At 40.8% G+C, this 26036-nt stretch overlaps 1 long non-coding RNA gene across 5 annotated transcripts in view; it reads right to left on the bottom strand.

Moving 5' to 3' along the window:
* Positions 1-26036, bottom strand: part of LOC122975289 — a 249720-nt gene that overhangs the window by 36475 nt on the left and 187209 nt on the right. The window contains exon 4 of one of the 5 annotated variants that reach the window (XR_006400612.1): positions 22270-22383. The exons of the other annotated variants lie outside the window; for them this stretch is intronic. This is a non-coding gene — a long non-coding RNA (uncharacterized LOC122975289). The remainder of the gene's footprint in view (positions 1-22269; positions 22384-26036) is intronic. 5 annotated transcript variants of the gene reach the window in all.

The following is a 26036-nucleotide window of genomic DNA, read 5'->3' as shown; positions in this document are numbered from 1 at the left end:
TGTTTGTTTTACTATGAACTCTGACATCCAGAGATGAAACTCACAGAGAGGAAGGTCAGAATCGGTGAACTGACTCTGCAGCAACCTCCAGGTTACTGAGACTGAAAGCTGTGAGAGAAAACTCAGCTGCATGTTTACAGTTTATCATTTATTCATATGTTAATCATTTATTAATTATCATTTGTATATATATATATTCATTTAATCAGATGTACTTTAAGAATATGCTTGGTCACTGTAAATGTGAGCCATCTTTCAATGTGTTTTGATCATCATCTGCTTCAGACAGACTGTAGTCCCCAGAATCTTGTGATGTGTTGTCATAGCGATAGGTTTAAAATAATCCTGTAGGTTTTACTAACTGCATGATGTGATGTTTTACTGATGGATAAGAGCTTCTTTTGTCTAGTTTCTTATAAAAAACCACACCCTATGTGTTTCATCTGAGAGATGCTGGAAGATTTTTACAACAAAATGCAAGTGTTTTAAGTTTCAGAAGAATTGAAGGCAGTTTTCCATCACAAAGTCATACAGCGTTCACAGGTATGACTTGAAAGCATTTGGAAATGTTGAGATGAAATAGAAAAGGTTGGCTGACAGTTCAAAATGGCAACAAGGTTTTTAAATTGATTAGCTTTTCACATTAGCTTTTAACCTTCCATACAGAGCCTATAGGAGTCAGTATGTATGCGGTAATATTTTTAAATTCTTTAGCTCTTACTTTTATATCACTACTTGGAGTGTATGTTTGTTTGTGCGTGTGTGTTTGTATGTGTGGGTGTGTGTGTGTGTGTGTGTACGCCTGCTTTTTAAAGCAACACAGTAAAACATAATGTGCCATTCTGTTGACTTGCGCTTCTTGTTTTTATCAACATTACTTTCCCACCATCAGGGATGAAGTCTACCCTGAAAGAGCTTTTTATGAGGGAAGCCAGCCACTTCATCCCTGAGTGATTTCAAGAGCATTAGACTTGCTCTGCACATCGTCATATTACACCGCAGACAACGATAAAACACAACTGTACAAATTGGAGAAGATTCAAACCGCTTCCCTCGTGTATTACCAGCAGTTCAGCATGTCACTGAGCTACCTTCTGAGTGTCTCCTTATATTTTTATCATGTGTTTCTCTCCTGCCTGCGTAAACAGTGGAGATATTTTTACATTCAATTGCAGGCTGATTTACCAACAAGGATCGATCACAGCCTCCCAACCGTTGGCTACATTCTTCCAAATGTGCTTTTGTACTATTCATCATCCCACTTATTGCTCTATTCTGACAATTTAGCTGACGGTGGATTCAAACCCGCGTCGTGCTGTGCGACACATGTATCGGTCGTTGAGCTTCATAAAACCTCAGCTTGCCGTGTATTTGTCATCTTAGTCATTGATTGTAAGTACCAGCAGCGACGAGCTATTTGGCGTCAGACATCTGAATCGCCCAAACCCCCCTGTAGTTTCACTGTCAATAACTAAAACGCATTGAAAAAAAGCCTCATGCTAGGATAAACACAGGATATTTGTTGCTATGATACTGCTTCAGTGTTTGAGTTGAGGGGTCCATCCACCCATACTATGAAAACTGTACACCCAGTGAGTGCTACAAAGCAATATAAAATAATAGAGAACTTATATTAACATGTTATTATTAGACAACTAATTTGTTTTTCTGTTGCGCTAAAGAAATGAGAGTTTTCAATACGTTATAAAACCATACGGATGACTTTCATCACGACTCAACTGTGCAGCTGAGGAATGTTTTCTTCAAAGTTAATCTGGAAAACTGCAGCAATTCACTGCAGCTCACATTTAGTGATAATTACATTACTGGGATACCATAAATGACTTTTTCATTATTTTAATCATTTCATTCAAAAGTTGCATTATGGTAATAATGACAAATTGCTGGTCGCGTCTGACAATTAAAGCTGAAGCTATCACCTAAATTGATCCTGCTGACTGCTCTCACTCTCCCCTTCTAGCTGCTGAGCTAAACGTTATAGTTTCACAGAGTGACAGGACAAGCTGCGGCTGAATGTCCAGAAAGCTTAATTAATGTGATTACAGCTGAAATGATTAGCCAGTGAATCAATTAGTTGATAAATGTATAAAATAGTCAGCGGTTTTGATGTTTTGTGTGTGTGCACGCTGCTGTGTAGACCCTAAATTATACATCTTTATATCATTCACTGTTTTTACATCTCTCTGGTCACTAATAAAAAGAATCAGCAACCATTTTGATAATCGATTAACCGTTAATGTCTTTATTAAAGCAACGATGTCAAACATTTGCTGCTTCTAGCCTCTAAACTGTGTGAGGGTTTGCTGTTTGTCTTTGTCATGTGTGATATTAAACTCAGTATCTTTATATGTTGCACTGCTGATCAGACAAAACAAGCAATTTTGACAGCGTAACTTTAGACTGAGACAGTGAGATCAAAGTGAGTGATCAATTAATCAAGAAAATAATTAGGAGATAAATAGATAATGAAAAAAAATGTTAGTTGCAGCCCTACATGTGATATAGTTAAAGTATAACTGAAGGATTATGACTATTGTTTATCCTCTGCTAGCGTTAGTTGTTGGTCAGTGCTCAACTTTGACTTTGAGAACAGTAAAAACAGGAAGTTCTCGTTAACTTTTTAAATATCAGAACAACACAGAGCAGCATTCTGCTTTAGCAAAGCACCAGACTGACACTGACTTGTGATGCATGTTCACCAGATTTGATTTTGTCGTTTTGTGGCTAACTCACAAAATAAATGTTGATATAGCTGATACCATCTAAAAAATGAGAAGTCTGCACTGATCCTTCTCTTGATGTTAGCGGGGGAAATTGGGCACAGTGATGAGACATTTTATGATTTAATGATTTGTCGTAATGGGACGCTGTAGCTCAAAACCCTGCTGCTTTAATCCACTGAGCTAACTACAACAGTAAGCTACTTTTCTAAGCTGCTTTGTCAGTTTATCTGTTTTGTCCTTCCACCACAGTCACATGGTCTTATAGAACGTCGGAGAAGCATTTTGTTGCATACATTTGCATATTAAGTAGGGGGGGAAAAAAATGATTTTATTAAAACTACTAATACCAGTTCGTAATGCTGCAAACAGGCAGGTTCTCGTGGTTGTTGCTAATCTTTATCAATTAAATATTTTAATTAAAGTGGCTTAAATAATGTAGAGATTTGATTCAAATCCGTAATACTCACGAGAGCTGTTTGCCTTTTCAATCTCATCAGTAATATTCCAGGAAGCCCTCTGTGAAATATTCTATCCCAGCCATTATATCTGAACATCCTCACACATAAAGTAGGAGGTATAGGACTTAGCCCCTGGGATCTGAGTCCACTATTAATGTTCCCACTGGGAACTGGGAATGTCCACATTCAGCTATAGTGCTTGTCTTAGGCCTTATTGTTCATCATATTTAAATTAATTCACAGCCACAGTAATCTTAACTGTTGCTCACAGAGGTGGATTTATTAATATGACACTTTTTTTTTTTCTTGCACTTGTTCGTTATTCTATTATAAAGTGAATTTAATGTTTTAAATACACAGAGGAGGGAGGGAAGAAACAGGTTAAGCCTTAAAATAATCCTTAAAAAATACTGTTCACTATCATCTCACCCATTTGTGTAAGACACCCACGAGAGGCAGAATTGAAGTTTAATTAGGTAGACATTATCCAGAATATATAGATTTACATGTAATTCCTTTTCAGTTTTCAGTGTAATCCTGCTACTTAACATTTCCACACCCCAGAGTATTTTTTTTTTTTTTTCTGTAAGCTCCTATTACAACAGCGGGTCCGTTCCTTTGTAGGTCCCAGCTAGTGATGAAGTTATTGTTAGTGGACACAGAAATGGGGGGGATTTGATCCTGCAGTCTAATTTAATTAAGGCAGTTGAGCTATCTGAGACTTGCTTTTGTGCATTAAATTCAAATGTGATCACAGAGAAAAAGAATAGGATTCGTACCTAGAATTATCCTCACAAAGCAATATTTCTGTATTGCTTTGAAAGCCTCCAACAAAGAGCAGGGTCAGATCAGCTACATGCTTTGATACTGACATTTGTATTCCTGTAGTCATCAGTCTGACCCGTCTGCCCCGTTCCAAAGGTCGCATATAGACCAACGAGAGAACAGCATCAAAACACTTTGCTGGTGTGAGCGTTAAGTCTGAATGTGTTTCTGGTGAAACAGAATCTAAAAGTTGAGCTTTAAGACTTTTCAGATGCAAATATACTCTTCAGTCAAGAGACATTCATGTCAAGGAACTGACCATGTGTAGCAAATGGATATACAGTTCGATTTGGCAGGAAAGGCTCTGCTCCTTGAGGGAGCTCTCGAGGAATCTGAGCAGTGAGGATGAGTCTGCTGGGAGAACTAATAAATATACAAGAACATCAAATCTTCATTTAATCTATAATCCCAAAAACAGTTCTTAAAGGTGTCCTGTGAGGTTTTTGACCACTAGTAGCGCTATGGAGCAATATTTTTATAAGTGGGTCCCCATTTTGTTTATATTATGCACATGCATGAGGATTTACAGTACTGTGCAAACATTTTAGACACTTTACATTCTTATCTGTAACGCAGTAGCATCAGGGAGGCGTCTGATCAGTCCCAGACTCATTCTGCAGCGTGACAGTGACCCCAAACATACAGCCAGCGTCATAAAGAACTATCTTCAGCAGCAAGAAGAACAAGGAGTGCTGCAGCAGATGGTGCGGCCCCCACAGAGCCCTGATCTCAACCTCATGGAGTCAGTCTGGGATTACATGAAGAGACAGAAGCATCTGAGACGCCTAAATCCACAGAAGAACTGCGGCAACTTCTCCAAGATGCTTGTTACAACGTATTTGCCAAGTATCTTGAAATACTGTGTGCAATTGTGAGGAGAATGAGTGTTGTTTTAAAGGCAAAGCGAGCTGAAGTTTCTTCTGTTTACTGCACTTTGCATGAAGTTAATTGATAGATAAAAACTATTCATGGCATCATTTTATTATTTAGCACAGTCCTGCAACAGGTTTCATGTTTTTTTCTGCAAACCTACAGTCGGTGGTACAGCTCAAACAAGTGCAGCAATGCGCCTGCAAAAGCAGTGAAAAAGAAGACTGCTAGCAAGTAAACATGGATGTAAACAATGCAAGATTTAAAATGTTGAAAAAAAAAACCTCTTCGCTGTGCATTTTGGTGAGAAACATCGACTGTAAACAGAAACTTTTGAGTTTTGATCTTATCGGAGTAAACAAGATTATGAATCTGACCAGAGCTTTGATGTCAGCCTTCAGTACTTGAATAGTTTCCAATAATCAGTGCTATAAACACACTTCTAGGTAAAGACTAAAAAAAAAAAAAAAAAAGTATTGACGTCCAAACAACATCCAGACCTAATCACAGCAGCCTGTCTTGATTGCCCGTGAGGTACGGTAAAGCAACAGCAAAATGCAAAAGATGTACTTGATTGGATGACACAGTGGCGACCTGGTGAGTGACGGAGAGGGGAGAAGACAAAGAAAAAAAAACCCTGATTTCAAGCACCGCACTGTCATTGTCATTCCCACCCACCCTGTATCATTTAGATATGAATGTAAAGAGAAGGGAACTCCAGAGTCCTCACCGAGCAATTAAGTGTTGATCCACGTAGACGCGCTGATCCACTTCGACATACAGTACAGTATTCTATCACTGAATGAATGTGACAGTAATGCACTTGTCTGTTGGTTGGTTGGACATTACGTAATCCACTTATGTATCATCAGCTGTCAGATCAGTATAAGTAAGACAGGTGTGGGCTCTGTTTATTGTGAATACACTGAAGGTTTTCAGTGGGTGTAAAACTGAATAACTCCCTTCTGAAGAGAAACGGTGAAAAAAAAAAGGAAGCCTTATTCAAACAAATGATGTGCCTACTCCAGGTTCGGTGTGTTCCTTCCTACGAGGGACACTGCACTCCAATTTAAAAAGGAGCCTCAGAGGATGTCGAGCAATAATTTGCTTACAGATTAATCATGTATCCAATAGGGCAAAGATTCCTCCGAGGCTCTGATAAGCAATAATAATCCTGATAATAACAATCTGATTGCACCGCTTTTCAGACGCCGCAGACAACTTTCAGACCTTTATTGAACTCTGTTGTGTCTTTATAGGTGTGTGTGTGTGTGTGTGTGCATGTTTGTGTATACCTATTGGTGTCAAGTCATCTTTGCCTGGACATGTTATTCCCCAGTGTTTCAGCAGCAGCAGCCATCTCCTCTGTGCTTTCTTTTTTCAGTATTTACTTTTCTATCTGTCCTTTTACACTTGTCTAATCCAAATAAGAAAGTTTATTTATTTTTAATTCCTGTTTTGTAGATGACTAACCTCACCTCCTGATTGATTTGAGAAGGAGTCTTAAGGAATTTAATCTAATAAATGCCGTAGCGAAAGCTTTCAGTATAACACTTGAAATGAAGGAACCATTATCTCTTGAAGATAAATTCTTAAAAAGATGAGATCAAACTCACAGAATTGTATTGGAAAGACACGCTAGATGGTTGTTAATGTTAGTGGATGCAAATAAACATCATCTTCTATTGATCTTGCTGCTGCTGAGAGGAAGGATGTTGACAGCGTGACATGTATGTAATGACTGCCTCAGCTTCAAGATACCTAATAAGGATAGATTTATATTATAAATACCTAAAGAAAGTGAACTAATGTGTGCTAAATGATTTAGAAAGGGGACATGCACTATCTATATGCAATACATCAATATATAATATGGATCCCAATGCTAGCTCTGACACTAATAAGATTGAAAATACATAATCACATAATCACTAAAAGGTTTTTTTCAGGCTTTGCTCGAAACGCCTACCTTGTCTCTGAATTGTTGCCATCACTGCTTGTAAAACTAATAAATGCATGTTTCCACTTCAACTCATCATTTTCTAGGACAGTTAAATTAGTGAGAACCAACACGGTGCTCTTTAAATGTACTGTTGCGTAATCTACACTCACCTTTCACTCAGTCAATTAGGAATCAAGCAGCTTAATACTTTTGCAGTATTGAAAGTTTTCTAAAAGCAGCTTAGTGGTCAATACGCAGCACATCTGATTAGAGAAGGTTTCCATGACATTTCATGAGACAGATGTAATTATCTGCCTCATGTATAATTCAACACAATGTACTGTCAGCAATTTAAATTGCTGCACCTGTACAGACATTCAGACTTGAGAACACAAATTAACTTGTGTTTGATTAGAGAGCTGTAAGTGCTCTGTGTTGAATGCTAATACACACATGAAAAAAAGAGGGAGGACTAGGGAGGAAGTTGACATGGCTGAAGCATAAAGGAGGCCATCCCTCGAACACACACACACACACACATATTAAAATGCAGACACACACACACACACAGAGAGAGTAGAAACAGTGCCTGTTCTCCTTTGCTGTCTTCTCCTTTTGCACCTTGTTGGAAGAACCCCTCCACTGAAGTGACAGCACACACCAGAGGGTGCAAGCCTCGTCGCCAGAGCACGCCACCCGCCTCTTTCCCCGAGCATCGTGGTACTTCCGGTACACTGGCAAGCCAAGCGTGCACAATTCAAGTACAGCGCACCCCTCACACACACGTACATGACACGCATGCATACACATTAGAAAATTGCACGATGACACCGCAGCACAAGGACACGCGCGCCCTCTCGCCTTCTCTTCCAGCTTGCGACCACATTCACTGACATGCATGTACATACATGTACGCGTCCTCCTCTCGCTTCCGTCTACCACACAAACTCACTTTCCAGTATCTGAACCTCCCTTCGCATCTGTCTTAAAGTACCAAGCCAACACTTCACTGAGTACCATCGCTACAAGCTCGCATGTGCTTGCCAATCCCGTAAGCCACCCGAGGGATACAGCGTTATCAAGTGGTTATCCTTGGTGCCTGCTGTGGTTTGCAAGTTTCCTGATGTACATCCTACTGCTCTGGGGGTGCCCACTGCCCAGGAACACACCCAACCCCCTCCAAAAAAAGAAAGAAAGAAAAAAAAAACACACACACACCCCTCTCTCTCCCCCAGAGGGTTGTGTGTGAGTTCTTGTTGTGCTGTGCCAGCTTCATGCCATGCTAATGCCCTGCAACTGTGGAGATGGCACTTGCCGCGGCAGGTGGCAGCTGGGGACATCACAGGCCTTCAAGTGAGCCTGTTAGTTGGAAGTCTGCATGTTGAAATGTAGCGCGACGACATGGTACGATTACATAACAGGTTCTACATAACACTTGTCAGCAGAAATGCTCTGATTCGGTCTGTTCTTCTGTGATACTCCAAAAAGAAGTGTGACCTGAACGCAGCAGATTTGTTGCCTCGAGTCATATTTTTTGTTTGTTTTCTGGTCTTTTTATGCTTGAGGACCGTATCTTTTCTTTCCACCTCCAGAGTTACTACCTCACCGGCAAATGCAAATACCCATATGGCTATGTTCTAATCTCCACAGACTTCACGCTGCTTGGAAACAAATCTGCAACTTTCTTTACTGTCTCCCATCTGAGCTATCACTCACTGTGTTTTGGCAGTAATGTGAGGACTTACCCTCCATTTATTTAAAATGAGAAGTTGCTGTTTACTGTTAAAGCCTCCAGAACTCATTAGCCAGCCCTGAATATGACGAAGAGCATGTTAGATTTATTATATTTATCTTGTCATGGTAGCTTTCTTGTAATTTAGTTGTGTGCTAATACAACCAGCTGTATGAATGTATGATGGAATACTGTGGTCTATTATCACTGACAGACTGAGACACAGTTACCAGGTACCAACTGAGCATGTGTATTAAATTGTTAATTTCCTTTACACATTCAGCCAAATCAAATCATTTTAGTATAAAAGAAGGATCAAGATTTCTTTCCTTTCTCATTTCTCAAAGATGAAACCAACCACAGTTGGTCACATATTATTTTGAATCCTGTGTGGCTGCAATAATCCCCTCGTTGATCCACTTTTAATTCTCGGTCACCATAGCAACTGGCTCTGTTGTCAGGTGTGCGTTGATATGCACTCCCCACCCATGGCTATCACGAATTTACATAAATAGCCATTGCACCAGCTTCTCTGTTTCCCCGGTAACACCAGGTGATTCTCCAAGGCAACCTCCACCCACAGAGCAGGTCTGCTGCATTCCTCTGTTCTTCTGAATATATCTCTCACACACACACGCACACACAGACACACACACACACACACAGAGTCATTTGGGGAGACATGAAACCTGAGAGAAGTGAAAGTGAATTTTTAACTTGTTGGGTGTGGTGTCAAGTTAATGAATAAAACAGAGTCTCATTTTTTTTTTGAAATAGCTGTGAATGTCTTTATATCTCGCTAACATTATCAGCAAATACACATTTCTATGTGACAGACATAACAGACAGATTGTGTTGAATGTATCTCCCTGATAACTATGCCACAGAATTGAAGATCATCATAAATTATGTGAGTAAAATGACTGTCGTTATCTTTAAGTGCCATAATAACCAGGATAAATGCTGCTTGTTAGTATGTAAAATGGCCACAATAAACAAGCATTGATTACTGTAAAATAAAAAGTGTGTCTGGCTTTTTCCTGAGCTAACCATTACCAAGACAACCCTATTTTTCCTTTATCTTGTCTGTCTGTCACACGTAAACATGAATAAAGATGTGAAGATGCATGTTTGTTGTTTGTCACTTTAGAAGATAAATGAAAGTATGTGGTCGGCTACAACTTAGTATACTGTAGGACTGTCACTTTTAAATTTGGAAAGTTCTAACATGTGAAAGTGGGAAAAAAATTAAATAGTTGATCGGCAATGATGTTACCAAATTTAAAATCACAGGCTGTACCTTGTACTCCAGCCGGGGGGGTGTTTGTGAAGTGTACTGTCACTCTGATATTAGGTGTCCTGTTGTCCTCAGAAAATTAGGCTACACAATGTTCTCTTCTTTACCAGGAAACAGAGAAAACTAGCTGTGCAGAACACATAATCATAACATAAAAGCAGTGTGTGTAGAGCTAAAACTATTAGTTGATTAGTCAATATTACCTCTTTCCAGCTCCCCAGTTGTGAAGATTTGCTGCTTCCCTTCATCTAACATTATGTAACAGCAGGATAAAAATCTTATTTGGACGGCTGGTTGGACAAAACAAGCAATTTGACAATGTCTCCTTAAACTTTAGGAAATTAAAGTTGGCATTTTCCATTATTTTCTGACATTGATTGAAAAAAATAATCATCAGATTAATCAATAATGCAAATTACCATTAGTTGCTGCCCTAAATACGTGGAATCTCGAATCAAAACTACAAATAGAAAACTCAGGTGATAAAGGTCAGGCTGGTAAAAATGTTACTGCCCTATCGACAGCACCTGTTAGCTTATGTTAAGGAAAACTGAGCCGATGCGAATGAACGTAACCACCTTCACTTTACAAAATGACGTTGGTTTAGGATTAGCCTACGTGGGTTGTGTTTGAATGAATTCCAACAAATTATGTGTTTGCTGTGATTTGCTCAAACTTCTTTTCTTTTTTTTTAAAAAAAGTGACACGGTTGCAGGTCGTTAAATCGACAAGAAAAATGATTTGCATTTCCAATCTCTAGCCGCAGATAATCTTCCTCCATAAATCATCATATTGACACTTTTCTTACCATGCACACACACACACAAACATACAGCTGGTATCTCTTCAATTCTCCTAATGGTGATGGCATTTGTTTGTGAAGGTAAAATATTTCCTGCCCTCTATCTGGCCTCAGCTTTGATGGCGATGGATATATTGTGGAGTGTCATAATACCTCTGCGCAGTCTAAGGTAATGGGACAAAAAGAGATGAGCAGAGGTGCCTCACAGCTAACAGTCTCAGAGTTTATCATGCCTTTCAACGTCTGAGAAGAGAGAAAATTGGGAGCGCAAACACACATTAAACTTAAATTAGATCAGCGTCTCTCTCGTCACCATTTCTAAGCCATGTCTGCCTGGAGGGTGAATGAGGTTTACCTTAATTCCAAAAGCACACAAAAGCCATTTTGTTCTTCTATTGTTACAACACTATCAACAGGTTTGTATGGGCAAGCGATTACAGAAAAGGTTTTTGGATAAAGTGCCTCCCTTGTTGTTCCCTGCTGAACACTAAGCATTACAAACACAGTCACAAAATCCGGAAAACAAGGTGTTTGCGTTGTTGTAAATCGTCAGAGAAACACAATTAAATCTTCCGGGGCGACAGCTCTGTCTTTCATGCCTTAGAGTATCCCTGGATCTTTGCTTCTTGATTTCTGACATTAAAACTGTCCCCTTGCCATTTGTTACGCATATATTAGCCTTTACATGATTGATTGAATTAATTCATTATTTTTGCTGTTTTTAACCTGCTCAAAAAGGAAAAAAAAAACTGCCTGTAGGTTGAGGCTGAATAGGAATTACCCGGCAGAGCATAGCTAATTACCAAGTATTAGCATATGTAAATGAGAGCCGTTATCTTGTGTACAAAATGTTGCTTATGGTAAATACTGGCTAATCACTTTAACAAGTTTAGCTGTTTAAGTGCTGGTAATTACATATTGTTTAAACAGATGGGCTTGATTTACTGAAAATCAAGGTAGGTGCAGGAATACGACACATTCTTCTTTGGTGTCTGCTTTCTGTTTCACCTTGGCTGCTGCACTTGGTGCCGCAGTTCCTTTGATGGAAAGACTGAAAAGGGAATAAAAGATGTGGTCTGCCTTTAGTATAAGATATTGGTTTTAGACATTAAAGAGGTGTCACGGAAGTTAGATTACTTTTACCTCATAGTGACGCACGCTGTAAACCTTATGAAAGCACCAAATTTCACACTTGAGAGACGCACAGACAGCAACATCACATATTATACCTATTTCCACAAAATCCATTGTTTGAACATGTCTGTATAAAAAACTCGCACAAATCCTTTTTAGACACGTACCTTGTTACATAAATGTAGCAATTTAACAAGTACAGACAGCATGTCTGAATAAGTGTAGGAGTCACTTTTATGTAAAAGTCACAACAGCAATCTTGCTAGGTTGCAGTTAGTAAGATTTCCATAACACTTTCCACACGGCTCCAGTCTGAATTGAATGTCGTCAGATTAAGTGCTACAGCAGCAGCGAGCTTGAACACTGAAGGAGACTGAATGCACGTCCTTTTCCGACACTGCGATAAATCTATCAAATAATTATCATCTTATATGCAAAAAGAACATTAAAGCAGTTAAATAAACCACAAAAACACTGTGAAGGAGCTAATTTTAAGTTGTTGAGGAGGTTATTTTCAAGTCAGATTAGTCTAAAAAAAGTGAAAACTGAAGCTATGCAAGCATCCTGCTCTAGATGGTCATTAATTAAGGCTTCATCAGTAAGATAAAATCCATAACTGACAGCCTCTGCGAAAACATAGAAAACACTTTCCTCTCCTGGTATCATTACTTCCCAACTGACAGCTGTTTTCTAGCAGTGCCACCTCTCCCTTCTGTGCACTAGGTGCCAAATATCATGAGTGTATCGTGATACAGGGAGCGGTAGCAGAAGACGTTCCAACCTAACAGATGTAGTGAAGAAATGTGAAAATGGCACATCCATGTGGAGGATGCTGTTGTCATCAAACTTGCAATTTCTTGTCAGAGAGACAGAGCTGACAAAGAAAGCAGTCAAAGTTTATCAGTTGGGGATTTTGTAGTGAAGGGCACCCTGTGGCGAAAGAGTGTCTGTCCTCAGAGGTTAGAGCTCTGTGAATGACAGAGGATGGAGAAAAGCCCAGGGGTAAACTTTCCAGTCTGGAGATGCTCACAGTTTTACACCATACAGACATACACACTCACAATATCTTTTTTTTTTTTTTTTTTGTGCAGCGTCCACAGGGTGATGTAGAGATAGACTTTCTCTCAGCTCAACAGCTACACACACACATAGACGCTTTCTTTCTCAGGTTGTGCACGTGCAGGAAACACAAAGAAAGAAAGGTAGTCAGACAGAGAGAGAATAAATGCCTGTGTATCTCTCTGAGTCACCCTGCGGACCTCTTACAGAAAAGATACAATCATTTCATCATGTCGCAGTGAACACCCACCTTATCTCTTGTTGTAGGGAACAGGGTGTGAGTCAACCCCACCAAAAAAGACCATTTTACTCTCTAAACACACTCATTTAATGATATAGAAAATCCATGTCCATAATTCTGCCCTCTGTAGGGGTTGAGCTTTAACAATAAGTGTGAGCAAGTGGCTCATATTTTTTGTGAAGTGCAGAATAATTAGAATCTGCATGTTTCATCCCTGTTCTTGTAGGAAAACACAGCTGGCTGGATTCTAGTTCACAATGCAGTCTGTGTTTCAGTTTGAAAAGACAGCAAATCTGCTGGTTTCCTTTTAGTTCACTGCTAAAAAGACAATGGTGAAAAAATAATGCTTTCACCATACAAAGACAAGGGTATAATTTTATCAAAAGTGTGTTGCTTGAAAGGTGTACATCTGTGAATACATTTATCACTGATTGTTGTTGATCAGAGGTGTAACTCTGGCCTAAACAAAAATAATTCGCAATCTTGGTTGAATTATCTTACAAACAGTCAATTTGTATTCACGACTCTGCCCAAAAATATCTGTTGATTCAAGACTTAGGCCATTAGTTTGTGGCTAATAGTGCTGGCAGTGTTGTTGGCAGCACAAACATTTAAACCACAATGACGAGATGCTAACAATGAGCTGTGTGTGTTGTCTGTGTAACAGCCATACAAGCAACATAGCTGCATAAATGTTAGTGAGTCAATCATGGTGTATTGGAGAAGAGTTGTGAAACTTATTTGATTTTTGATGAGTTGAGTTTCATCAGAACTCAACATAACATACTTTGAGTTCACTTAAATTTTTAAACCAATATGGAACACAGACTTTAATAACATCTTAAAACTAAGGAAATGTCAGATAGACAGATAAGAGAGCTCTTTGGTTGCGGCTGATTCTCCAGATGTAGGAAATTTCGAACATCTTCAAATTGACTTACAACATTCCCCTTCACCTCAAATTGGCCTTCAGTTAAAGCACTGTCAGACTACACACTGAGATATCTGTGTATACTCAAAAGCAAAAAAAAAATGCTTTGCTGAAACAATTGTTAAGCCAAAGCTCTCAACCCTTGCAGACCCATTCGATGTTATACACCTCTATGTAGACATGTGCACAGGCTTGAAGCTCAAATCCATAGTCATCTATACACTGTTGTCAACACACCCATGTTTAACCTATATAGACATAAACCAAAGCCATAGACAGCATTTTCTAACAGCACCAAAGCAACCAAGGAATGTTATGTGCATCAATCACACACCGGTATATGTTATGAGCCATAATAGCTGACTAACTGATGGAAAAATTAGTACTTTAATCTTATAACCTGATGTGTCATTTGCACATTACTGTATGATCCGGGTGATAATTGATAAGTGATACCATTTTGGGGCTTTGCTGGCATTTTTGATGAGCTACATAATTAAAGGCTCCAAATATAACACCTTAATCCCCATTTTCTTTGACATTATCCTAACCTCTTTCATTGCCACATTTCAGTATCACACATCTGCTAGGATAACTCATTACAACCCAAGTACGTAAGCGTGCTTTAAAGAATGCCTTGAGGTACGCATATTCCCATGGCATGCTCTTTTGTTTGAAATATAAAGACGAGAGATTGGATAATTAGTATGAGCCACACTGCACTGGACACACAATTATTTTTCTACAGTAGCAGGTACAGAAAAAGTCACTGATAAGGAGGAAGGCATAAAGCCTAATTATACATCTTCCAAACTTTCTGTTAAATAATTTTCTTTTAGCACAGTATTTCTAATTGTGTGTGTGTGTTGTGGTTACAGTACACACCACTGGGATTAACCACACCATTATGTACAAGGATGGCTTTACTTAAGGTCTCTCAGTGTGTTAAAAATTGCCTATGCTGCACCTAAAGCATGAAGCACTTTAGAGAATCATTACTTTGAAAAGAGGATGAAATGGCTGACTGTGAGCATGAATTAAAGGCTGTAGGCCCAGTTCATGTAAATAGCATCTATCAATGGATGGATTTCCTCTACACCACAGCAGTTTGTTGTTAATAAATTGGTAAAATTGGTTGGGTAAATCCAGTGCATGTTCTACCTAATTCTACATAAAAATGTTCCCTGATTCGAAACATTAAGCTAAGCACCTGCTCGCTGTGTTTCCCACTCAAGGTGAAGGTCAGCGCAGGTGTGTGGGCAGTTGCACGCAGTTCAGTTTTCAGTGCCAGGCTCTCTGGACACTCCTCAGCCACCAGCCAACGTGGAGTAACCAGCTGTATCGGATATTTCCATGTCTCCAATGTTCAGTGTTCCAGTCTGGAAACCGCCTTCTCCTGGGACACATCCATCTTCCGTGATGATGGGCCTCCCAATCTTCCTTCCATTTATATTTCTTTTACCTCTAAACCCTCCCCTTCCCACTTTTCCCTTCACTTTTCTCTCTCTACGCAGTCTCTAAGGGATGGAGAATCGTTAGCAGGTAATGAATGCAGGGAATGTGTGATTTCCGCGAGCGTCTGTAGGGCTAACCCAATGGGGAACAAGAGAGTGGACATTTTCCTTGCTGCTCCTTGTCCGTGCTCCGGGGAAGATGGGGGAATTTCGGTTATTTTGGCCCCGCTCTGAAGGAGACGTAGTAATTGGCTCCCCTCGGAGACTGGCTAGCGTCGGAGCAAAATGTGCCCAATTTGCTGCAGCCGGTTCATTCCACATAGCCACATATACCATGTATAATAGATGTGCATCTCCCTCTCTGTCTTTGGGGTGGATGAAGCAGCTCTGATTTTCACCCTGTGGTGTGAGCACAGGAGGGGAGTGAAAACCCTGCTTCATGATTTCCTGACTGTGCTGCGAAAGTTACCATCATTGCTGAAATATACATCAGAATCTCAGCTGGTTAAATATAAATGTAGTGTACAGTATGTATGTTGTCTGAGGACAGTATAGTTCAGTCTGTGTGTGTGAGAGAGAGACTGACTGCTGCTCTGTATTTCCCCAAAGTGTCACTGTACCCTGTTGGGGAATGTTTGACATGTACTCTGCTTTGTTTACCAGGCCTGAAATAAGGCTGTCTAGTTTTTCATACTTTTCAAGTTTAGTATCTGTCACCTTCAAGATGCATGACTTGTCCATTTTTTGCCGATATGTCTTTTATCCAGTTTCCGTATAAGCCGGAACATCTTCACACACAAGGGTTTTTCATCAACTTGCAAGTATTGGCAATAAAAAGGAGCTGCAACGGGCAAAGACTTTTCTCTTTTTTTTCAGATTTGGTTCAAAATCAAAGCTATTTTCACAGGACAGTGGGTAGTCAAACCTTCTCAACTATGCTCTCTTTACTGAGATGGTAGGGGAGATGAGAGGGATACAGAAAAGAGCAAAGCTAGACATGGGAGAGAATGTAATGATGGGATTTCAACCTGGGCAAGAGGAGCACATTGCCAAGTGCATACAGAGGATGGGTGAAGATGAATAGGATATTGGACATATTTCATTATTTCAAGGCCAGATAGCACATCAAACTTATTTTTAACAGTATAACCCCCCAGTAACATGGTGAATCAGAGGAGGCACTAGTCCTCCATATCTTTAAAATGGATAGAAAATGACCAGATTCCTCTTTCAGATAATGCTGCAAGTTTCCTGTGTGCTAGCCTAAAAATACACTAAAACTGGGGAATGCCAGCTCAATGCCCATGTGAGTTCCATAATAAAAGGTGTAGTGATGAACTGTGTTCATATCTGCAAGGGGATAAAAATGGTGTTGCTAACACTGCAGGGTTGACTGTGACTTGTGCATGCAGCGAGATAGCATGCCAAGGAAATCTCATTCCCCTATATTTTCTGGCTGGCTTGGGCCACCACAGATGAATGATAAATGAGCCGAGGTCTTGTGTGCAATCCTAACCCATACCATAACTGTCAGTGCCGCCGCTGTCACGGGACTGCTGTGATTTAAAGGAGTAGAGAACAATACAACTTCCAGCAGTAATTTTCACCAAGTGCAAAGAGGAGATGTATACAGCAAATATTTAAGAACCCTTCATTTCCTTCTCTTTCATCAAAGATCTTTACAATTACGGTAAAGACAGTTATTGTAATTGCATCATTCAGCACCAGTATCATCCACATCCCCTTTACCAAGAAACGCTAATGTGTGCCTGCAGCAGGCACTGGTCTGTACAAAGTGTTCAGTCTTTCATAGAAACAGCAGTCATTGCCATGGTTACCCAAGAAATATGAGATATATTCCACCTTTTTGCTCTCGTGTCAGTATAATCACTGTCTGAACAATGTTGAGACATGACCCACCATTTCACTGCTGCGCCAATATTAGAAGTCTCATTTAAGAATACTGTGTTTCCTCAAGCAGTAATTTGGAAATTTGTGGTCACAGCTACTTGAAATCCTGTGGTTTACTGTAGGGTCCTGATTCTGGAAGATGTTGGATTCTTTACAGACTAGTTTCATTCCTTTGTTTTATTAAGCATAATCAATTTTGGTTAAAGGCACAAGCTCATTGTAAAGCTGGAACAATGTTGCTGCCTGGAGCTACAAGGTTATGTTTATCTCAGATGCAAAAGAAAGGTGGGCATCTTGGCTGTGTACTGCCATAGAGATTCTGCTTTTGTGCGCGTACATCCTCTCTTATTGCACAAAATCTCAATTCAATCTCAAGGACAGTCCTCCTCGCATTCCAATTGTTCATCTGTAGCAGCGGCAACGGGGAATGTGAACATTAAATGACCCTGAACTTGATGGATTCTGTTTTTGTGAGATTCCCTCAAGGCTAAGTAGCCATTTGACACATGTCGTCGCCATGGTAAATGGAAGCTTCACTGGAGAGGTGGGAGAGTCCGTTAAAGGTTAAGATGTCAGTGATTGGCTGGATGGACACTCAACAAGGAAGGGAGATATCAGTTTAGGGCCCCTGATTGGACAAAGGGGAAACAGTGTATTCCTGGTTGGTTGAGCAGTGTGTCTTTGGATCCTGGACACACACTCACCATGTTCTCATCTGCTCCTGCTAATTAGCTGTTCGCCTGAGAGAGCACTACGCTGGCCGCCAACCCCATTAGCCAAGCAAACTGTCCCTACGAATCCCTGCTTTACAAACAAACATACACACATGCACAATCATACCCATCTCCTCATCACATCTCCCGCCGAGCTTGTATCCATGGGAATGACAGATTTTATTTATCTAATACCCCAGACCCTTTGAGTGATGTGTTGATGCTGAAATTACAGGGTGTGCTCGGTTTAAGGATGGCCAAACTGGAATGTGTGAGGGGGCGCGCTCATCTCTCATCCTCCTCCTATTCTGCTCCAGCAGCATAATGAGCCATCAGCTACTGCTGACAACCTAACATCAGCTGGCCAATTAATGCTCATGCTTCTTTTTTAATCAGGCGCCTTTGCAGACGCCTCAGTCCAACAATGTCTGGGCCCTGGCTATTTGGAGGCTGCTTTTTTGTGAGGCTCTATAATGATTTCCTCCAGAAAAGCAGAATTCACATTCTGCCAGATGATTAGTACTCAATGGGAGCATCTTGGACAGAAGCCTGGAGGTAGTGTTACATCCAGTGGAGAGCCACAAAGCGTGCATACTATACTGCACAATAACTACAATTAGGGACCGTTTGCAAGAAGGATTGCTCAAAGAGGGCTTCAAGAGGTTAGCAGCTTGGATGATTCAACAGAAACACAATGCACACATGTTTCAAAGACAGTCTGGTTTACGCTCTTAAAAAGCATTGCAGAGATAAAACCTGCTTGGCTAAGATAGCAATTGCTGTTAAAGAGGTGACGCAAGATAACAAACACTTCTTTGAGAGGATGGAAACAGATGTTCAAAAAAGCAACAAAAGGGAGATGCTTAAAATGAAGTGGAAGCTAAAGATGCGGTGTGACAAAGAGACCCATCTTCTCATTACCGAGTCAACAGAAGTGGCACGTTTGCAATGCCAAGAGGAAAGGGGAGGGGCAATGGCAATGAAAAAGCGAGAGAGAGAGAGACAGATAGGAGAGTGTGAGGTCTCCAAAAGGTATTGTCACAAGATAAGGAGAGCTATTTGGTTGTGGCTGATGCTCCAGATTCAGGTCACGCATTGCTAACTTTGACAACCGCTCAGTCTAATGTCACCCAATTTGGGATGAATGAAGTCCGTCTGTCCATCCATCCGTCTGTCCGTCCGTCCGTCCGTCCATGGACTCCCCTAACGGCCTTAGCCTGGCAATGGAAACCCACCATATTTCCTATAGATGATCCCGTGAAACATGCATGATTTCCGATCACATTTTCTATGTCCTACAGTAGTAGTTATTACAGTGGTGATATAAGCTGGAGCTGGAGCTAATCACCTTGAATACATCCCTCTTCTCTACCCTCCCAGTGGTATAAAGCTGCTCTCAACTGTACCATGCCTGGTTTATGAACCAGCATCGATTTATATGTTAATTATATCCTGGGACAGATCTAACAAACTCTAATGTAAGTGTGAGGACTCCTAAGCTAGCTGTATCTCCTTTATCTCTATTCTCTTTCCTCCATCCCCTCACAATCTGCGGCCCAGCATCTGCAGTCTTGTCACGGAGCTGACACAGGTTATCCTGATGATAGCAGATGTCATTTAATGTGATCTCCAGGGGGGCGAGTGAAGGGGCTAAGGCTAATGGAGAGTGGAGCAAATCTGATTTCTGTTTGACAACATTGTGCTCTTTTCTAACTCCACCTGCCAGATTGCTTTGAACTGGGCACACAGAGCCGGATACAGCTACACAGGCTGGGGGCGAAAACAGGCCGAGGTTGTACTTTCTTTAGCTGCAATCAACTGTTTTTTGTATTGCTGCAGATTCTGTTTACACCTAAGATTACATACAGGAAAATTGTTTGACATAATACTGCCAGGAGCCATGTTTGCACTAAGCGATAAGTAACAATGCGTATGGTTTTTGTAGACTTCAAATGTCTAAATTCTCATTTGCTGGTAATTTCAAAGCTAGAAACAACTGGATATGGGATAAGCACCTGAAACTCTCACAATAATATATGTAAGTGGGTCAGTTATTACAGCAACCACACAGGCCACACCCAGCAGCAGTCAGTAGAGCAGATGATTGCATAATCTTGAAAGCATCTATTAATTGCCATATGTCACTTGCAATGGTGTTTTTCCATGCTACACTGGCTGGGACATAAATAGCGCCATCCTCAATTTAAAAATCCTGTGAGAAAGGATGTGAGATACTTGCTAGATTTTATCAATACACCTTAGGGGCAAAGGAGATCAACATTATTGGTAAGCAAATAAATCATGCAAAATGTTACCATGCTGTCATGAGAAATGTTACCATCAGGGGTGCCCTATAAAGGTCAGTGGTAACATATGCTCTGAGATGAGGAGAGATGGCACATGACTCAAGTCTCAGAGTTGAAGTCATCATGATAGGTTGGGCAGGCCAAGGGCTTACAGGGAGGACATCTCAAATCTCACATTTAAATCTACAGCTGCAGAGACGTACAGTGCCAAGGCTATACAACAGATCAGTCTCTGTCACTGGTAGTAAAGCACACAGTCAGCTCTGGATGCTGGACCTTGATTAGCAACTTCTACTTCAGCTCAACTGCCAAGACCAATTGAGATCTCACATTGCACTATTTTCTCTGTAGATCTGATGTGAATAGGAGTTTAACCATAAGGGGAAAAGACTCGCCACTTGTCTAAGTTGGCTCCTAATTGAAAAGTGGACTGCTATGTTTTAAAAGTGCACTCTCAATTTGTAATCGCTAATCAGAGGCAGATAGCTGCCTCCTCTGGCAGTGTGTTAATCACACAGAGCTGCACACAATATCAGGCTTCCTCTTTAGCTTCTGATTGGGCACCCTGCTGTTTGTACAGGGTGGCTGCACAGCTCTGGGGCTCTGGAATGGTCCACAATCAGAAATGCACAAAACATACTGAAGCAGGTGTGCAAATAGATAATGTAAACATACACGTGATGAAACACATTGCATGGATGCACGCACATAACTGCAGACAGTGTGGGAAATATAAATAACTATGAGGCATAAATGCACACTTGCATTGTGCTGTACAGTACAGCCTAATGGTCATATATATTTTCCCTTGGAATTGCAAATATGGAAGAGCACAGTCCATGCTCATTCTGTATGCATCAGGCATTCACAACATACCCCCTTATCTCTTCAGACGACACAAGAACCCTGTAATTAAATGTGACTTCTGTCATCTTTCCAACTCAAACAAATGAAATGTCGACACTCACTCCCAGGGGCCTTTATGAAGTCTAACCTCCCTGTCAACTGACTTTAGGGTGGGCCAAAGAAGGGGAGTGGGAAAAAAAACACATCAGACAGACACTTTTTAGATCAAAGTTGGCCAGACACAGAACGAGCACTGCGATGTGGAATAATTCACAAAAATCTAATGGCCATCAAAGAGCTCTTTTCCCCCTAAAGAGATGTGCTGTGGGAAATGTCCAGTGTAGCTTGTGTTCTTACCATCAAAGTAAATGACTCTCTCACTATAGGTCATTACTGCAAGCGGCTCCTGTCAATAATGAGTAAGCAGCCCTTAATCAAATTTGACAGAGGGGCTACAGCTCTGGTGAAAAGCCATCCCCTCCATAAAGAGCAATGGACTGCTCGCTGTGCACACTCTTTACTTTGAAATAGGCAGCAGATAGCTGCAGAAGGGATTCTTGTTTGTGTACACATGCATACAAATTTCTTTAAGCGGGTGGACAGATCACTGCATCTAGCAGCTAGCTCGGTCTCTGTCAAACAAGCAGCTTAATTTCTCTTCTTTGATGCCAGTTGTGGGGTCTTCTGTTGTGATCAAAGGGCTCAGGCGCTCATGCTAAAATATATTGACTGTGACTGATTTAATTATTGATGGGTGGCTGCTTGGTTTTGCTGACTGACCCCATCCAACTGTCCCGTGTAATGCCCCAAAGGATGATAGACCCTCTGCCCCTCACCTCCTCCGCACTGCCTTTACCACCACTGGGCTCCAGTCACACTGCCCTGTCAGCCAGTCAAGTCTGCTCGATGCTAATGCAATGTGACCACTTTTAGCCCTCCACCTCTCTTTGTCATGTCAAGGGCATATATATTCAGCACTATCAGTGTGGAACGGCTGTACTCACTTTGGTACTCAGTGCCCATCACCCTAGGTCCCCGGCCATGGGTAGGAGCCCTCTTAGGCACCAAAGGTCATTAACGATTTATTTCAGTGACAGCTTTGCTAGAGACTCTGGACGCTGGTGGCAAACATCAGAAATCATGCAGAAAAAGGAGAAAAAACTAAAGTTATCAGAGTTGATTTTTGAAGCTCTCAAACAAGGTTTCAATGCTAAAATGTAAATATAAATTAATTCTAACTGAAAACTGACCAAGCATAGTAACTAGGACAATGTAATTTTTCAGAATAAAAGTTAGACTCTACAATCATCTTTCACACACAGTAACAAGAAACATTTATTTTTCAACTGCAAGAAAAGCATCATTTCACCTTATATAAGTTCATGGGTTTCACTGTTTATCAAAAAGGCTTCTTTGTGAGCAAGACTAGCATGCTACCAACAACGATGCTACCAGGCATGCACACTTAACACTTAGCACACATTATAGTATGACAGGTTGGTGATGGCTGGAGGTTTCCCAGAGTCATCAAAAACGTAACAAGCATCTGTCAAACAGTGTTGTATCCATTTGCACAATGTTATTAAGGTGATTCTAGTCCTGGGAGAAACCCTTCATGCATCCATGACCCACTAACTATTCATTCTGCCAGAATTCAGCTTTTGCTCTCATATGAGCCACCTTCAGGGTCACTGTTGGCAGACCATTTGTCTTTCACACCTGTCTGTGATCACATATGCAAATCTGATTAAATATTGAATAATCACTCTAAATCCATACCAATCACGACTGTCACACTCAAGTAAATTGACAAGTGGGCCACAACATCTGTCATGCAGCTGCTGTTATGTAACTTTCTGTGTTTTAACACAGATTCTAATATGTGATGAGAGCCAGTGTTAAAAGAAAATACAACATTTTTGGAAACATACTGGTTTGCTTTATTCCCAGGAGTTAGATGAGAATATACCGATTTTATACTGTGCATTTAGTACAAAATGGTCCGAGACATACTTAGCATAGCTTAACACAAAACTACAAGCCTAGTTCAAAGGTGCCTTCTGAAACTCCAAAGCTTTACATAATGTATCTTGTGTATTTAATGCATGTAGAATTTTAGAAAATGAGATGTTGTCCTGCAACAAGCAGTTATCTTAAGTATTAGTTGGTTAGGGTTTTTGCTCTCACAGTGAAATAGCTGTCACACTTTCCAAACTCTGAACAAAACTGTGCTGACTCTTGGATGTATTGCTTACCATCTTGCTAGCTAAATAAGATGATTTTGGAATTGTTGGACGCTTCACTCAGTAAAGGGTAGCGATTCTCCACTGTTTCTAGTCTTTGTACCAAACTAGGCAAAACAATTTCTCTACTAAAGGCACAGAGATGTAACTGGTATTAATCCCCTTATCTAATCTAGGTAAGACAGCAAACAGGAGTGTTTCCCACAATGTCAGAGTTTGGCCTAATGTCAACCCCATTAGAATTGAAACAGTATATTATACTGGATGTGGTTCTTTAATGCTCAGGTTGTTAATCATTGATGGCATAAGAGTTACAATTCTGGAAACAATAAATGTATGGTATAAGGCATTAGAAATAGTAAAAAATGGTTTGTACAAACTGGTTATAGCCCCTTACACAACAAAATTACATCTTTGAATGGAGGTAGGTCTTTTGTATTCTTAATTGAACCCCCCAAACATGGAAGCCAAACCCTGGTAGCCAAATGGTTATTGCACATACCACAAACTGCAATGTCCCTGGTTTGATTCCAGCCAGGGACCTTTTTTGCATGTTGTCCCCTTGTTTTCTCTCTGCAACTTCATTGCCCATTATCCAATAAAGGCAAACCCCCCTCCAAAAAAAGTATGCCCTATTTCCACAGTAAACCATAAAAAAAGGCACATTTCAACCTCCTTTCACATATTGCTGACCTTATATCAGCTTTAATAACCATACAGTACCTGATTCTCAAAACAGGAAAAGGCCAGGTCCATGTCATATATGGTTATATCCTGTTATGTGTGTATGCATGTGTGTGTATTAGTGTGTGAATCCAGCAAGGACAAATGGCTTCTCCTCATTTGACCAAAAGTGAGAGCAGGGTAGAGGGAGACAAGAATGAGACAAACATGTTATCCTTTGCTACACTGCTGGCACAGCAGGTCTCACAGCGTCATCATCAGTCTGAGTCATCTCATTTTAATATGCTACTTTGATGAGCTGGTGGTGGGGGGGGGAGTCCCCCGAGATTACACACACACACACACACACACACACACACACACACACACACACACACACACACACACACACACACACACACACAGACCATCTCTACTCAGCTCTCTTATACACTAAGACATGTGCATGTGGTTAGCAGCCACTTCTATATACTGCAGATATGCACATTCACAGGATCACGCATGCCTCGTTTTAGTGCTCTGAGGATGTTTTTAAGCTTGCACACACCTTCTTGTCTTTCCCTTCAGTAATGCAAAACACACAGTTTCCGACTCTTTTGCATGAATTAAGAAATTACACTGACACATGCACGTGTGCTTTCACACATCTTTGACCCACACATGTGACCGTGTGCCACCAGCTAGCATGTGAATTCGGCCTGCAGTCTATGTATGTGTGTCCATGCGTATAACCATGTACTGTATGTGTATGCATATGCTTATATGAGAGTGTGTGTGTGTCACTGTAGGTGGTATAGACGTATGTGCCAGTTATGCACTTCTGTCCTCCAGGGCAAGATGTACTGAGAAAGCAAAAGTGTTTGGGGGATGGGAAGTCACGCAAGCATTTTTCTCAATAGCCAAGACCCTCCTGAGTATTTCCCCCCCATCTGTTCATCCATACAAACAGATGTCTGAGCTGGAATTGCAAGAAAAAAGCATCACACCATTATATATTGAGAAAACAATATTGGTTAGAAATCAAATGAGTTGTTGCCTGAGGGCTGTTTGGGATATGCTGGCAGTTTGTGGCATATGAAAGAAAAATACTGTTTATATATGCTATACACTTCTGTTTATTTTGTCCATTCTCAAGATGCCTGCTCTGGTTCAGAAGCCCCACTCTTACTGAGGGAATTGAGATATACAGTGAGGGCAAATTTCCATTTATTTTTTCATCTTCTTTCAGCAACCTCCTCCTCTTTCCAAGAATGGAACATTAACTGGGCTTGACTTCATTTGTCAGAGCTTCTTTATATCTCCTGCTAATGACCTTTCTGTTTAAATAAGTAAACATCTCTCTCCTAACTCTGTGTTTCATTGGAAAATGACCTTGCCTGATGTCTGCGGCCTTATTTCTGAACATATTAGGGTGCAGAGTCTCAACGAGGTAAAGGGTGGGCACCGGGACACCCCACCTTGCTTAGCGTAATCCGATGGGGGCTATGGTTTGAATCTCAGTGCTACATTCTCTGCGGCTGCTTCAAGCATGAAGTGGCAGGGTGGGAGGCAATTACCGCCACTCAGCCAGCCATTTACCAGAGGAACTGAGGCTGCAGAATGGGCCAGCTCTGCTCACTTTGGATTGAGCTCATATGGGGTCTAAGCAAGAGCGACATTCCGCTGAGGGGACAAGGAGTCCTCGTGTCAGCACACACACACCAACACACTGTTTTTCTTTTACACACACACCTGCACACACTCATCCATGTGCATGTACCCAACATACAGGGTATGTGTGATGCAGAGACTGAAGCTTGAGCCTACACAGGAAATAATTCTGAAGGAGAAGGTCAATTTATTAA

Source organism: Thunnus albacares, chromosome 23, assembly GCF_914725855.1.
Source record: "Thunnus albacares chromosome 23, fThuAlb1.1, whole genome shotgun sequence".
Taxonomy (NCBI): Eukaryota; Metazoa; Chordata; class Actinopteri; order Scombriformes; family Scombridae; genus Thunnus; species Thunnus albacares.
Note: the sequence above shows the minus strand (reverse complement) of the source record. Positions and strands in the feature narration are given on the sequence as shown.